We start from the raw sequence: 13,205 nt of genomic DNA, 5'->3' as shown, positions 1-13,205 counted from the left end.
TTATATGTCAACACACAAATAATACTAGCAAATATATTCATATGCTAAAACAAAAATTATATATATTATATAAGAAAATATTGTATGCAACAAAGTTATTCATATGCAAAAATATTCAAATGCAAGAAAAAAATCATGGCGTAAATTTCATATATCAACTAAAATTCTTATTCGAGTTTTCACGGATAGATTCCAAAATTAACATATGCGATGTCTATGGGGTTGAGTAGTAAACAAATCCTTCGAAACCAACTATAACCTAGAACATCAACCAAGTTTTTTTATTTGATCCTTAAAGAAATAAAATTATTGATCAAAATAGAGGGTACAAAAGGCTTGTGCTTCCTAAGACGAAGCAGGGAAAAATCTAAATAGTAATAGTCTACTACCTGAAAAGGTAAAGAATAAACACAAACACTCCCGAAATCAAAAAGTTACCACTAACTAACTGTCTTAAGTAGGATTAAATATGCTCTTGCCCAATTTTCAATTAATAAAGTGGCTGCATTATTCTGTTTCTCGGTAGAATCTCTTGAATAGCGTTCCTTCAGCAAGCTTCGAATGATAATAGATAGGATGACGCTCCAAATCTTGAGTTTCAATTTTGCTATCAAGAGTCAGTGTCCAAGCAAAAAGTAAAGAAATTACACCAGGAAACATAGTAAAAACCCATTTCATCTTCTCAAATGCACCCAAACTTGCTTTACAAACTCACAATGAATGAACACAAAATTTGTAGATTTACTTATAAAATAAACAAGTACGTGGAACATTCATTCCCCTTCTTCTAAGCATATCTCTGGTAGATAATTTTGAATGAGATAAAGTCCACAAAAGAAAAGAAAAACAAAAAAATAATCCGGAAGCACCTTTACTTGCCAAAGTAGCTTTAAAATATTTTGAATAGGAAGCTCCGCCTCTTTATTAGCTAATCTATGATGAGTAATTTTTACAGAAGAATCTCTTGGTAGAAAGAGCCCATTCAATTACATACTGCTCCTCCAAATTGAGCAGAACACCATTTAGTCATTCTTCAATCAGACCATCTCAGTTCATATAGAATTGAGTTTTATAAGCAAACTTAAAATCCAAATATAGCCACCTGCATTTACAGTGAAGCACTTTGACACAATTTTATTTTTTCTGGATAACGTATATAATTTTTGAAATACATAATGAAAATGAGAATAAGGTAACCAATTATCAAGCCAACATGTGCTTTAATACCTTTATTTACTCCATATCGTTACCTCCTACAATTTCTTTCCAGACAACTCTACCAATAGAAGAGTTTGGTGACTTAGAAAGCTAGTCCACACCATCAATTCCATACTTCTCAACAATAATATTTTTCCGTAGAGCACCCTCTTCAACGCAAATCTAAATTTCCACCTAGTTAACAATGCACGATTCATCCTTTTCAAGTTTGTAATTCCAAACCACCTAATATTTTTCTCCAATACAAGACAACTCAAATCACTAAATACAACTTTTTTCTACCTCAGTTTTCCTCCTATAAGTCTTTCATCAATTTCTGAACCTTCTTGGCCATAAAAACTGGCATTTCAAATAAAGACGTTATATGTATGGAGATTAGTTAGCACATTATTTATAAAAGTAATTTAATTTATTTTCTTTTAATAATGGCTTCTTTCATCCTCCTAACTTATATTTTAACTTATCTATGACTTTATCCCATTTTTCAATGCTCTTGTATATACTCCCCCCTCCCAAATGTAACCTTAATAGAATGTCGGTAAGCTACCATAGTAACACCCAAAAAGTCAGAGTAAATTGGTGTAGATCACCATCATACCACATACCAAAAATCTGAATCTTTGCAAAATTAGTTTGAGACCAGTGAGCATTTCAAAAGAAAGAAGTAATAATCTAAGTTGTTTAACTTGCTCTATATCAGCATACTAAAATAAGAGTGACATATGCAAATTGCAGATGACTAACCATCTTACCTCTAGAAATTGCTTGAAATCCATAAATTGACTCTTGAGCTTATTTATCATGTATGAACGATATTCACATATAAGAAAAAAAAAAAAAAAAAGGCGACAACGTATTACCTTGTATGACCCTTTTGTAACACTCGGAATTTTAGCATGGTGCATGCAAAAATATGCGCCATTGCATGACATGAAGCTTCGTCTCAAGTTTCTGTTGTGTTAAGAGGAATATTTTCCTAGAGCCAATGTTGCATCATCGTAATGATGCATTATGCCAGTTGGGTAGATGGCTTTAATCGATGCAGCGCAAACATCGGTGCATTATGCGGACGATTATCCAAGGGCAAATATTGCACAATCATTGTGCATCAAGAAAGAGACGGCTGGTCGAATGAATATTGCACAATCATTGTGCAATAACCAGAACGAGTGTGCAATAGCCAGGAAGAATTGTGCGCAATCATTGTGCATTACAAAACAGAACTCAGCAAACATTGCAGGTTATTCAGGGATACATGGCAACGGACATAAATAGTGAAGCAAGCACGTCAATCCTCTCCCTTTTCCTAAGTTGTAGAAATGGTAAGTTAACATATATAGGGAAGGGTAGTTGGTTAAAGGTGCATATGCGGACTATGCACCAAGCTTCATAGCTTAGCCGAAAGAGTATAAATGATGCGCAAGCCCCATTTATAGCTGCTTAACCTTGCTATGAGGTAATTTAATGCTTAATCATCGCTATGCCATGTCGCGGACTCAATAATGTGCAACCTTTGTGCATTTTGATGGAACGGCTTATACGGACTAGGCCATTACCATTATTGTTAGGCAACGGCCTTGCAAACGAGTCGATTTAAGTTTTTGTACCTTTGAGGATGAACTACAGTTTGTGCTTGATCTTTATAGAATAAGGAAGGGTACGTAGGCATCCGCAATAAGTTGCAGCATTGCTGGTCCAGCACTTTGTCGCTCATATCATATAATTGTGAGATGATTGCGGCATACTGGCCTCTCATATCATATGTCCCCGTAGCTCGACACAAAAGATGATTGTGGCTAAACTTGATGAGGCAAGTTGCACTCCTTTTCTTGGATTCGCATACTTCCTATCAAGGCGTTCGACTTAGGCATGTACCAATGGCGCGTTGGGCATGGCCTCAAATGTAAGCTACATAGATATGCAAGTTATCTAGTGGAGCTTGCATAAGCCTAAGGAAAGTACGACATGAGCCTGATTAATGCATCCTTGGCACGAGCAAGACAAGTGCATTCTCTCAGCAATGCCTAAGCTAAGTGAAGAAGGGGTATTAGGCCTGCAATGGCCTATGCGTAATTTCAACGAATGTTATATGCCTACAATGAACTCGGAAGCCAGTAATGCATGTAACGTGCATCGGCTATAGCCTTCAAGGATTTAAACCCTTCGCAGAACAAGGGTAAGCTGGAAAGGTATGGAAGATAAGTTAGATGTATCATGCTCCACGAGCATGCTTGTAAGGGCAGATGGACGTGCATTTTCCTAGTTATAAGGCCATGTAAGTAGAATCATCATGGTGCATCGGGGAAGTTATGCCCAGGCGCGCTAGTCGTAGTTTTCCAGTCCGTCACAGTTGGTATCAGAACAAGTTCCAAGATAACTCAAGGGATTGTGCAGAGTGGACTTATCAACGAGTAATTTTCCTTTAAAAAGAAATAAAGTTGGAGAGTATGGAAACTTTTGCGCGGAAAGAGTTGTAACTGTTGTTCCAGTTACTTTGGGGACTGAGTTGAACTTCTTTAAGCGCTGTGAGTTTTCCAGAAATTCGTATGGGACTGTGCTATCTGGGATATTTGGCTGGCATCCTACTACCACTGGCATAGGATTGATCACCCCTCACTCGTCCGGGACGGTGTGCATTGTCAGGTTGGCTAGAAACCCATTATTATGGGCAGATCAAAATCCGTCAGTGACGGTGGCTTACATCCCACTGCACTGGCATTACAGTTGGGTCCTCAGAGTGTTGCGTTAAGATGTTGCTTGTCATTTCAATGACATTTTTTCAACTTGTGAACTTTAGGGATTACTAAGTGGTGGTATGGGACGCCCCTAGGATACTTCGTTGAGAAATCATTTGGAAACTGGCCAACTCGATATTCTCGGTAACGTTGTGGGTACTTTTGGATCCCTGAGCAGGCAGTATGGGACAGTTGCTCAGGAGGTCTAAATTGATGTTCACGACAACTTGAAGAAACCCGTGATTTCTGAGCATCTGGTATGGGACTTTTGTTCAGGAATCCAAACCGAAGAGTTTGTCCATAATATATTTGTTTTGAATTTCGGAGACGAAATTCTTTAAAAGGGTGAATGATGTAACACCCGAATTTTTAGCATGGCGCATGAGTAAAGATGCGCCATGGGATGATATGAAGCTTCATCTCAAGTTCTTGTTGCGTTAAGAGGAATATTGGCCTAGAGTTAATGTTGCATCATCATGATGCATTAGGCCAGTTGGGTAGATGTCTTTAATCGATGCAGAGCAAACGTCGCGCATTATGCGAATGATTGGCCTAGGGAAAATATTGCAAAATCATTGTGCATCAGGCCAGGGAAGGCTAGCCGAGTGAATATTACGTAATCATTGTGCAATAGCCAGAACGAGTGTTGCGTAATCATTGTGAAATATCCAGAACGAGTGGTGCGCAATCATTGTGCATTACAAAACAGCAATCAGCAATCATTGTCGTTACTCAGGGATACATGGAAACGTCCATGAATAGTGAAGCAAGCATGTCAATCCTCTCCCTTTTCCTAAGTTGTATAAATGGTAAGTTAAACATATATAGGGAGGGGTAGTTGGTTAAAGGTGCATATGCGGACTATGCACCAAATAAGCTTCATAACTTAGCCAAAAGAGTATAAATGATGTGTAAGCCTCATTTATAGATGTGTAACCTTTCTATGAGGGAGCTTGATTCTTAGGCATCGCTATGTCATGCCGCGGACTCAATAATGCGCAACCTTTGTGCATTTTGATGGAACAGACTATACGGACTAGGCCATTACCATTATTGCTAGGCCACGGCCTTGCAAACGAGTCAATTTAAGTTTTTTTTCCTTTGAGGATGAAATACAGTCTGTGCTTGATCTTTTTAGAATAAGGAAGGGTACGTAGTCATCCGAAATAAGTTGCAGCATTGCCGGTCCATCACTTTGTCGCTCATATCATATAATTGTGAGATGATTGCGGCATACTGGCCTCTCATATCATATGGCCCCGTAGCTAGATGCAAAAGATGATTGTGGCTAAACTTGATGAGGCAAGTTGCACTCCTTTTCTTGGATTCCCATACTTCCTATCAAGGCGTTCGACTTAGGCATGTACCAATGGCGCGTTGGGCATGACCTCAAATGTAAGCTACATAGATATGCAAGTTAGCTAGTGGAGCTTGCATAAGCCTAAGGAAAGTACGACATGAGCCTGATTGATGCATCCTTGGCACGATCAAGACAAGTGCATTCTCTCAGCAATGCCTAAGCTAAGTGAAGAAGGGGTATTAGGCCTGCAATGACCCATGATTTCAAGGTATGTTATATGCCTACAATGAACTCGGAAGCCAGTAATGCATGTAAGGTGCATCAGACATAACCTTCAAGGCTTTAAACCCTTCGTAGAATAAGGGTAAGTTGGAAAGGTATGGAAGATAAGTTAGTTGCAGCATGCTCGTGGGGGCAGATAGACCTGCGTTTTCCTAGTTATAAGGCCCTGTAAGTAGCATCATCATGGCGCATCGGAAAAGTTATGCCCAGGCGCGCTAGTCGTAGTTTTCCAGTCCATCACACCTTTGTTACTCTTAAAGCAACCAGCAACAGAACCATTAATAATAATGAAAAATCTGATAAACTCATGTTGATGGTGGTTTTTAGTTCAGGGATAAATTTGTAAAACCCTGCATTTAATGTGTCGTCACTCTACAAAGAAACAGAGCCATGTAAAAGTGATGAGTGTTCAACCTCTTCACTAGCGCATTTTATTGAGCAACTCAAAATTTTCTTATGAAATTTACCCAGAATGGTGCATGTAGCAACAATCCCAGATATTCTGTAAATTTTGGCACCTTGCCTGTATTATTTAGTTAATATAAGTTTCTTTGAGTACCTTCTGTGCTATGTTCTCAGGATGAACCCTTAATGTTGATATGGCATGACAATTTGTGTTCACTCGCAGCAGAGTAGCACGAATTTCCAAGTATCAAGGATAAGGTCTTTACATAAAGTATTCAATCAGAAAGAATATTGCTCCCTGGCAATGAACTTAAATAACTCTGTGTCAACACATATAATTCAATCAATTTTGTGATAATTCACAAGATTCAGATATTATCCTGACTACTTTGCAAAAATTTGGGTTTTGCGCCTTGCGCGGTATATCAGACCCTGCCTGTCAAAATTAAGCTTAGCAAACTAGGTAATCAATCCGTCATGGATTAGTAGGTGCAAAATCTTGCCCAGAATCAGAAAACAAGAAATAAAGGAGCCGCAGAATAGGAACAACAACAAAGGGAGGCGCGGCCATGCCTTAGGCCAGCCGGCGCCATTTGCCATTGGACACGCCCTATGTTGCCTAACCGGCCCTATTTCCCTCGACCAATCAGGTCGCCTTAAACCCGACACACGCACACATAAGTTGTGGTTGAGACCAAACTTGCCGTCCCTATTTCCCATCGACCAATCAGGTCGCTTTAAACTTGCCACACCCACACCAGAAGTGTGGCCACTCCCGCGTTTGTCCGGCCCTCTCTTTTTCGACCAATCAGGTTGCTCTGAACCTGTCGCAGATTAAAAAAGAGAAGCAAAATTGCGCCACTACCAAATTGGATTTCCAAAGTTGCGCCAATGCGCTAACTGACATAAAAAATTTGCATGCCCAACGTGCCGGACGTGCCACTTTGCCACAGAAGCATGCCGAACATGGAAACATACCATAAATAGTGCACTTACGTGCCAACCCATCTGTTGTTCGTGGTAAACGTCATAACAGACTTCAATGTGGTTATCCTAACCAGAAACACGACCTTGCATGGTCGAAACCCTAGTTTCCAGTCGTGGTATAAATTATGCCACTTCGGACTCCACAACATGCCACGAGCCATGCGGGACCCGGGAAACCCTAATAAAGACGCCATATCATAGCCACCCGCATCAATCCTTACTCCTGTGGTCGTTTTCACATGATGGTCTGGCCATGGTTCCTTTGGCGTGGCTATGGTACCATTTGCACAAAACGCCGATGCGCCACGGCCACATGCCATATGCACTAATTAGGGTCTTGGCACGCCAAACCCTAATTTAGGAAAAGTTGTTATGCCAACCAAGCCAAGTAACATTTCCCAGAGTATTGGGATTGATGTGGAAACAGGGCCAATGTCGCCATGCCACATTTGGGTTTAACACCAATGTGCCAAAATCTAGCGGACATGGCTACGCCAGATGCTATTTGCATCGTCGTGCCACTGGCATGCGCTAACTATGTCAGCCACGCCACCGTGTCGTAGCACACGTGTTAATAAGGGTTTCGATACGCCAAACCCTAATTTAGCTAAAGTCGCCATGCCAACTAGGTCAAGTGATTCTCCTAAGGCCTTAAGTTTAATTTAGAAACAGGGCCAATGTTACCGTTGCCATATTTGGGGTCTAACACCAATATGCCAAAACAGCTGCCACTGGCATGCCGCTATGCCATGGATACATCAGGCGCCACTTTGCTATACAACAGGATGTGTCCATAATCAATGGCCATCCTTTATCATAAGCTACAATCTCATCCGTCCAAATTCGCCATGGAATTGACAGGCATGTGGCAAATTTTTGGCGGCCAGCCAAGGCAAGCCTAATAGAATCACATGATATTTTCTTATGGCAAGTCTCTTGACTTTGACTTGCCACACATAGCAATATGCTACACATTTTTCATGAAAACACTCGAGCCATTAAACATGTCACAAACTGGGGGATGCTCATCAGGGTATTGGTCTGGCGGTTTACAGCGTGCAACGTGCAATACGTTTATCATAAGAAAGTGTCAGGAGAACAGGGCAGTTAGTGGAGGAAAGAATTAGTGGGTGTAAACGAACCCGCTTCATTCATAGTGGAGGCGTGGTTTCTGGCAGTTACACATTACTCCACTCTTTCATCACTCAATCACTCCCACTTCCTACGAGACCAGGGTGTATTCAATTATGACTTGTATAAATAGGTTTTACATATTTTCCATTAAACAACAAGTTTTGGTGAGAACAACCACACAGTATCCTGAAAATACCAAAGAACTGATAGCTTTCATTCCGCAAGCCAGTTCCAAATTCTGATACAAGTCATAAAATAGCCACACCTTCAGAATTAACCATTCTAGTCTCAACACCTTCTTCGCTTCCCTCCCTAAGACCAAACCTTTTCCTTCACTTCGTGACCGAAGAAAGACTGGAACGACAATTCTTGGTTTAGGCCAGGATTGTACAGATTGATCTCTCGAATCTAAAGTACTCCCGTGAAGTGCATTTGTTTTAGGTTTAGACTCGTTTCTCATCCACACACCCAAATTTACCAAAACCAGCAGAAACAGTCTTCACCCATAAACAACTCCACACGACACCTGACCCATGACTCCCTCATTTTGCACAAAAACTCATCTTAACAATAATTTCATCAGTAAAGTCCCATTTAAAATGGTCAGAAGCTTTCTTGAAATCAGTTTTCCCGAGTAAAACGAGTTTCCTTCTAGAAACAATAAGTTCATTAGCTACCAACACACAATATAACATTTGTCTTTTCTTGATGGTAGCCGTTTCTTCGGAAGAAATTATAGAAGGTAAAATTGTTCTGAGTCTTTCAACAAGCACTTTTAAAACTATTCTATATGCGCCATGAACCAGAATAATAGGTCTTAAATCTTTAATCTCCTCCACATTGTCCTTCTTAAGAATTAAAAAGCAATAAAACTTGTTTTTCAACCTTTAGTCCAAGAAACTTTCATGCTGCGATTCTTGAAAAATCTTCATCAAGTCATTTTTGAGCACATCCCAGCAAACAATAAATCTTCTCAACAAAATGCACCCAAACTTGCTTTAGAAACTCACATTGAGTGAACACTAAATTTGCATATTCACTATAAAATAAACAAGTATGTGGCACATCCATTCCCCTTCCTCTAAGCATAACTCCGGTAGGTAATCTTAAATGAGCTAAAGTTCATAAAAGAAAAAATAATATTCTCAGAAATACCTTTAGCAGCCAAAGTAGCTTTAAGATATTTTGAATATGAAGCTTGACCTCTTCATTAGCTAATTTATAAAAAGTAGTTTTTAAATAAAAATCTCTTGGCAGAAAGAGCCCATTCAATTACATACTGCATGCTCCCCATAATGAGCAGAACACCATTTAGTTCATTCTGCAAACCAGACTATCTCAGTTCATATATTTGGAATTGAGTTTCATAAGCAAACTTAAAATCCAAATATAGCCACCTTCATTTTCAGTGAAGCACTTTCACACGTAAGAAAAAAAATTCCTGGATATAGCATATAAATTTTGAAATACATAATGAAAACGAGAAGAAAGTAACCAACATTACATAATCTGACTATAATACCTTTATTCACTCCAGACTTTGATGTTGAGAAGTATGGAACTACATTCCCCTACATTCTAGAATTTCATTTCATACTTCTACCAATATAAGAGTTTGGTGACTTAGAAATCCAGTCCACACTATCAGTTCCATACTTCTCAACAATAATGTCTTTCCATAAAGCACCCTCTTCAACGCAAATCTCTAACACCACCTAGTTAACAATGCATGATTCATCCTTTTCGAGTTTGTAATTCCCAAACCACCAAAATTTTTCCTCCAATACAAGACAATCCATGTCACTGAATGCAACTCTTTTTCTACCTCAGTTGTCATACCATAAATCTCTTATCAACTTTTCAAACTTCTTGGCCACAAAATCTGGCGTTTCAAATAAAAACATATAATATGTATGGAGACTAGTTAGCATACTATTTATAAAAGGATATAACATTTTTTTTTAATAATGGCTTCTTTCATCCCCCAAACTTAGATTTGAACTTATCTATGTGATAAAACGGCGGTCTAACAACCACACCCAATATTTTCATTTAGGCAATCTGTATGGACTAACTCCAATATAATTCCAAGAGAATCAACTTGACAGTCAGACTTAATCAAGGAAAATATATCCAAGAGTTATATCTCAATTTCTAAAATTAATCTACAATCAAACAGATAGTAATCTGTGAGACAGATCAACATGAGAAATAACTTACATGGTACCAAAGACCAATATCCAAGCATCAAACAATTTTAATCAACAACAAAAGGTTGGATTTACCAATTGATTGAACTACGCGATGAAAATACGAGGGTACCCAAATATATACCTCAATCTAAAACTTTTCCACCTATAAGTCCTTTCTCCGAAGTGATTGTCTATGGACTGAGTCGAGATAATACAACTAATCAGTTCACACTTCGTGTGATCGTCTATAGATATGAGATCGAGATCGACACAACACAACAACGAAGTATGATTACTTGATAATATGTTCGGACTTAACCAAACACAATAGGATTGCTATCAAGTAATTAATAATTAACGTTTGTGTATTTTGTTTCTAATTATAATAAATCAATTATAATTACGGAAGTAGAAAAATAAAAGATACAACAAGATTTTGTTAACGAAGAAACCGCAAATGCAGAAAAACCCCGGGACCTTGTCCAGAATTGAATACTCTCAGGATTAAGCCGCAATACAAAATCCAAACCAACTTCGTATAGTAGATACCAAGCAACTAAATCTATAGTTCACCTAGTACCGTCTATACCCCTGCGCCTCCAACTTGAAATAAGTCACTCACTTGGAAGAATTCCTTTGGTTCGTATTCTAAACAGTAAAGGAACAACAAATATGTTCGGTAACAACTCTTTTCAATCAAGTGATATGAGTTTGACAAAAGGCTCTTCCGTTTATCCCAATAAACTCCTTTGTCGGGTTCTTAGATCAATCTATTCAACAACTACCAAAGTAATTGTTTATACTATGCAATCAATTCTATTAATCACAACGAAATGTATTGATGTCAATCTACTCAACTAATCAATCCAATCTATAAAAATATAAACCGATTATAGTTGGATCCCCAGCCGATCAAGTTTTGTGCACACCAAAGATTATGAACTCAAATAAGAAATCTTCTTTGTCTTCAAATCTTCTTAGATCTTCAATAAACACCTGCACACAATCAACTTGAATCTCTTGTGATCAATCACACGCAGAAAGGAGTTTGTTAACAATGGATTATCACAAGACGTCTTTAGATCTACAAACAGTCTAAAGATCTTCCGTCGAAACTTAGATCTAGTTTGAGTGAATCTTATATCAGAAGAGAAGATTCTCAAGCATAAACAAACTAGGTGCAATCAAAGTTCAAAAACAGTTAGCCAATCAAAAATCAATCGAAAATTAATAATAAACTGCAACTATCTAGTTTCCCACCAATGGTACTCGTAGAGCTTCCAAATCCCAAAGAAGTCTTTAAAACGACTGGTCGTAAGAGATTTCACATAATTAGGTTACTTTCCTCTCCGAATAGACGGCTCCACCAGTAACAACACAACAAGGTAGTTTTGCTGGATCTAAGGATTAGTTTGCTTGAAATGCAAACTTCAATATTTATAGACCAAGGAAGTTTGGACACCAACGAATTTCCAAAATCGAATATTCTCAAAAATATGCAATAAACACCAAATCGGTTTTCATAATTCCTGGAAATGCTGTGTCCAAATATTGACCGAAATCTCAGTAGAAAATCTCCAATTAGTAAATGCACATTACCAATTATTATTTTCTAAAAATTTGCATTTAATTGCTGAAAGCTAAAAGCATATAAAACTAAAAACCTTAATAAAAAGATTCTCAACTTATTTCGATCCGGGATTCTCCTTTAGTTGTTAAGGAATATCTTTGAACAATAATAGGTAAGAATTATTGCACGTGTTCAAAGTATGTTGACATATTTACTTTGTAAATCTTCTTTCATATTTACAATCTTGGAATCGATTTGCCACACTTCCAAACAACTTTAGAATTGGTTCATCTGTATTCCAAGAACTATGTGATTGATCAAAAACATTCAATCACAAATCATGGGTTTCATGGTTATACCAAAAAAAAGTTTCGGTTCTACCTCCAAGTGGCTACTAGGATCGGTCACACTAGTTTCCGTAACATGGCTAACTAAGTACCAGGATCGGTTACCACTTACTTATGGTACTTACTTGTGATCGGTTGCACAAGTTATAGGATCAGTTACACCAATTACTAAAACTTGTTAACCTACTACAATGATCGATTACCATCTTGTGATTAGTCCCAATCAAGTTCTAGGATCGGTTACCCAATGACTAGGAATTGTCACACCAACTAAAAATATCGATCATACCATATCAGGTGATTAATTAAGATTGGTTTCACTAATAAAAGTCATACTGATACATAAGTCAGGCCTTGTGGATAGTTTTACAAAGAACATAAACAAGTCATGAGTGGTTATACTAAATACACATATTGGTAATCCAAAGATTTGCAATGAATAACAATACCAATAAGCCTAGCGATTTCCCTTTCAATTCAAAAAACAAGTTTATGAATTTACTTCCTTTAAACGAATGTAAAATATTGTTTCCTAGGACGAAATCTTCACCCATACCCATACACATAATCATAATAGCATTCATATGATTATGTCGATGTCTTATTGTTGATGGTGGTTTTTAGCTTACGGTTAAATTCGTAAAACCGCACATCTGACATGACGTCACTATGACCATTAGCACATTTATTGAATTGATCATCATGCCTATGTAAGTATTACCATGGTACCTTTTTTTTATGTGTCATGTTCCACGGCAGAACCCTGAACATTGACCGGTATCATCTATGTCAAACCCTAATTCTCATGCTACCGTGCCAAGGCATGCCAACCATGCCGGCCGCACCACTGTGCCAATGGAAAACCATGCCAGCCACATTTCCGCGCCAAGGCATGCCAACCATACCAGCCACATCTCCGCGCCAAGGCATGCCAACCATGCCAGCCGCACCACTGTGCCAATGGCAAACCATGCCATCCACATCTCCGCGCCAAGGCATGCCAACCATGCCAGCTGCACCACTGTGCCAATGGAA

The sequence above is a fragment of the Papaver somniferum genome, chromosome 2, assembly GCF_003573695.1.
Source record: "Papaver somniferum cultivar HN1 chromosome 2, ASM357369v1, whole genome shotgun sequence".
NCBI classification, from domain to species: Eukaryota; Viridiplantae; Streptophyta; class Magnoliopsida; order Ranunculales; family Papaveraceae; genus Papaver; species Papaver somniferum.
This window is presented reverse-complemented; position numbering follows the sequence as displayed.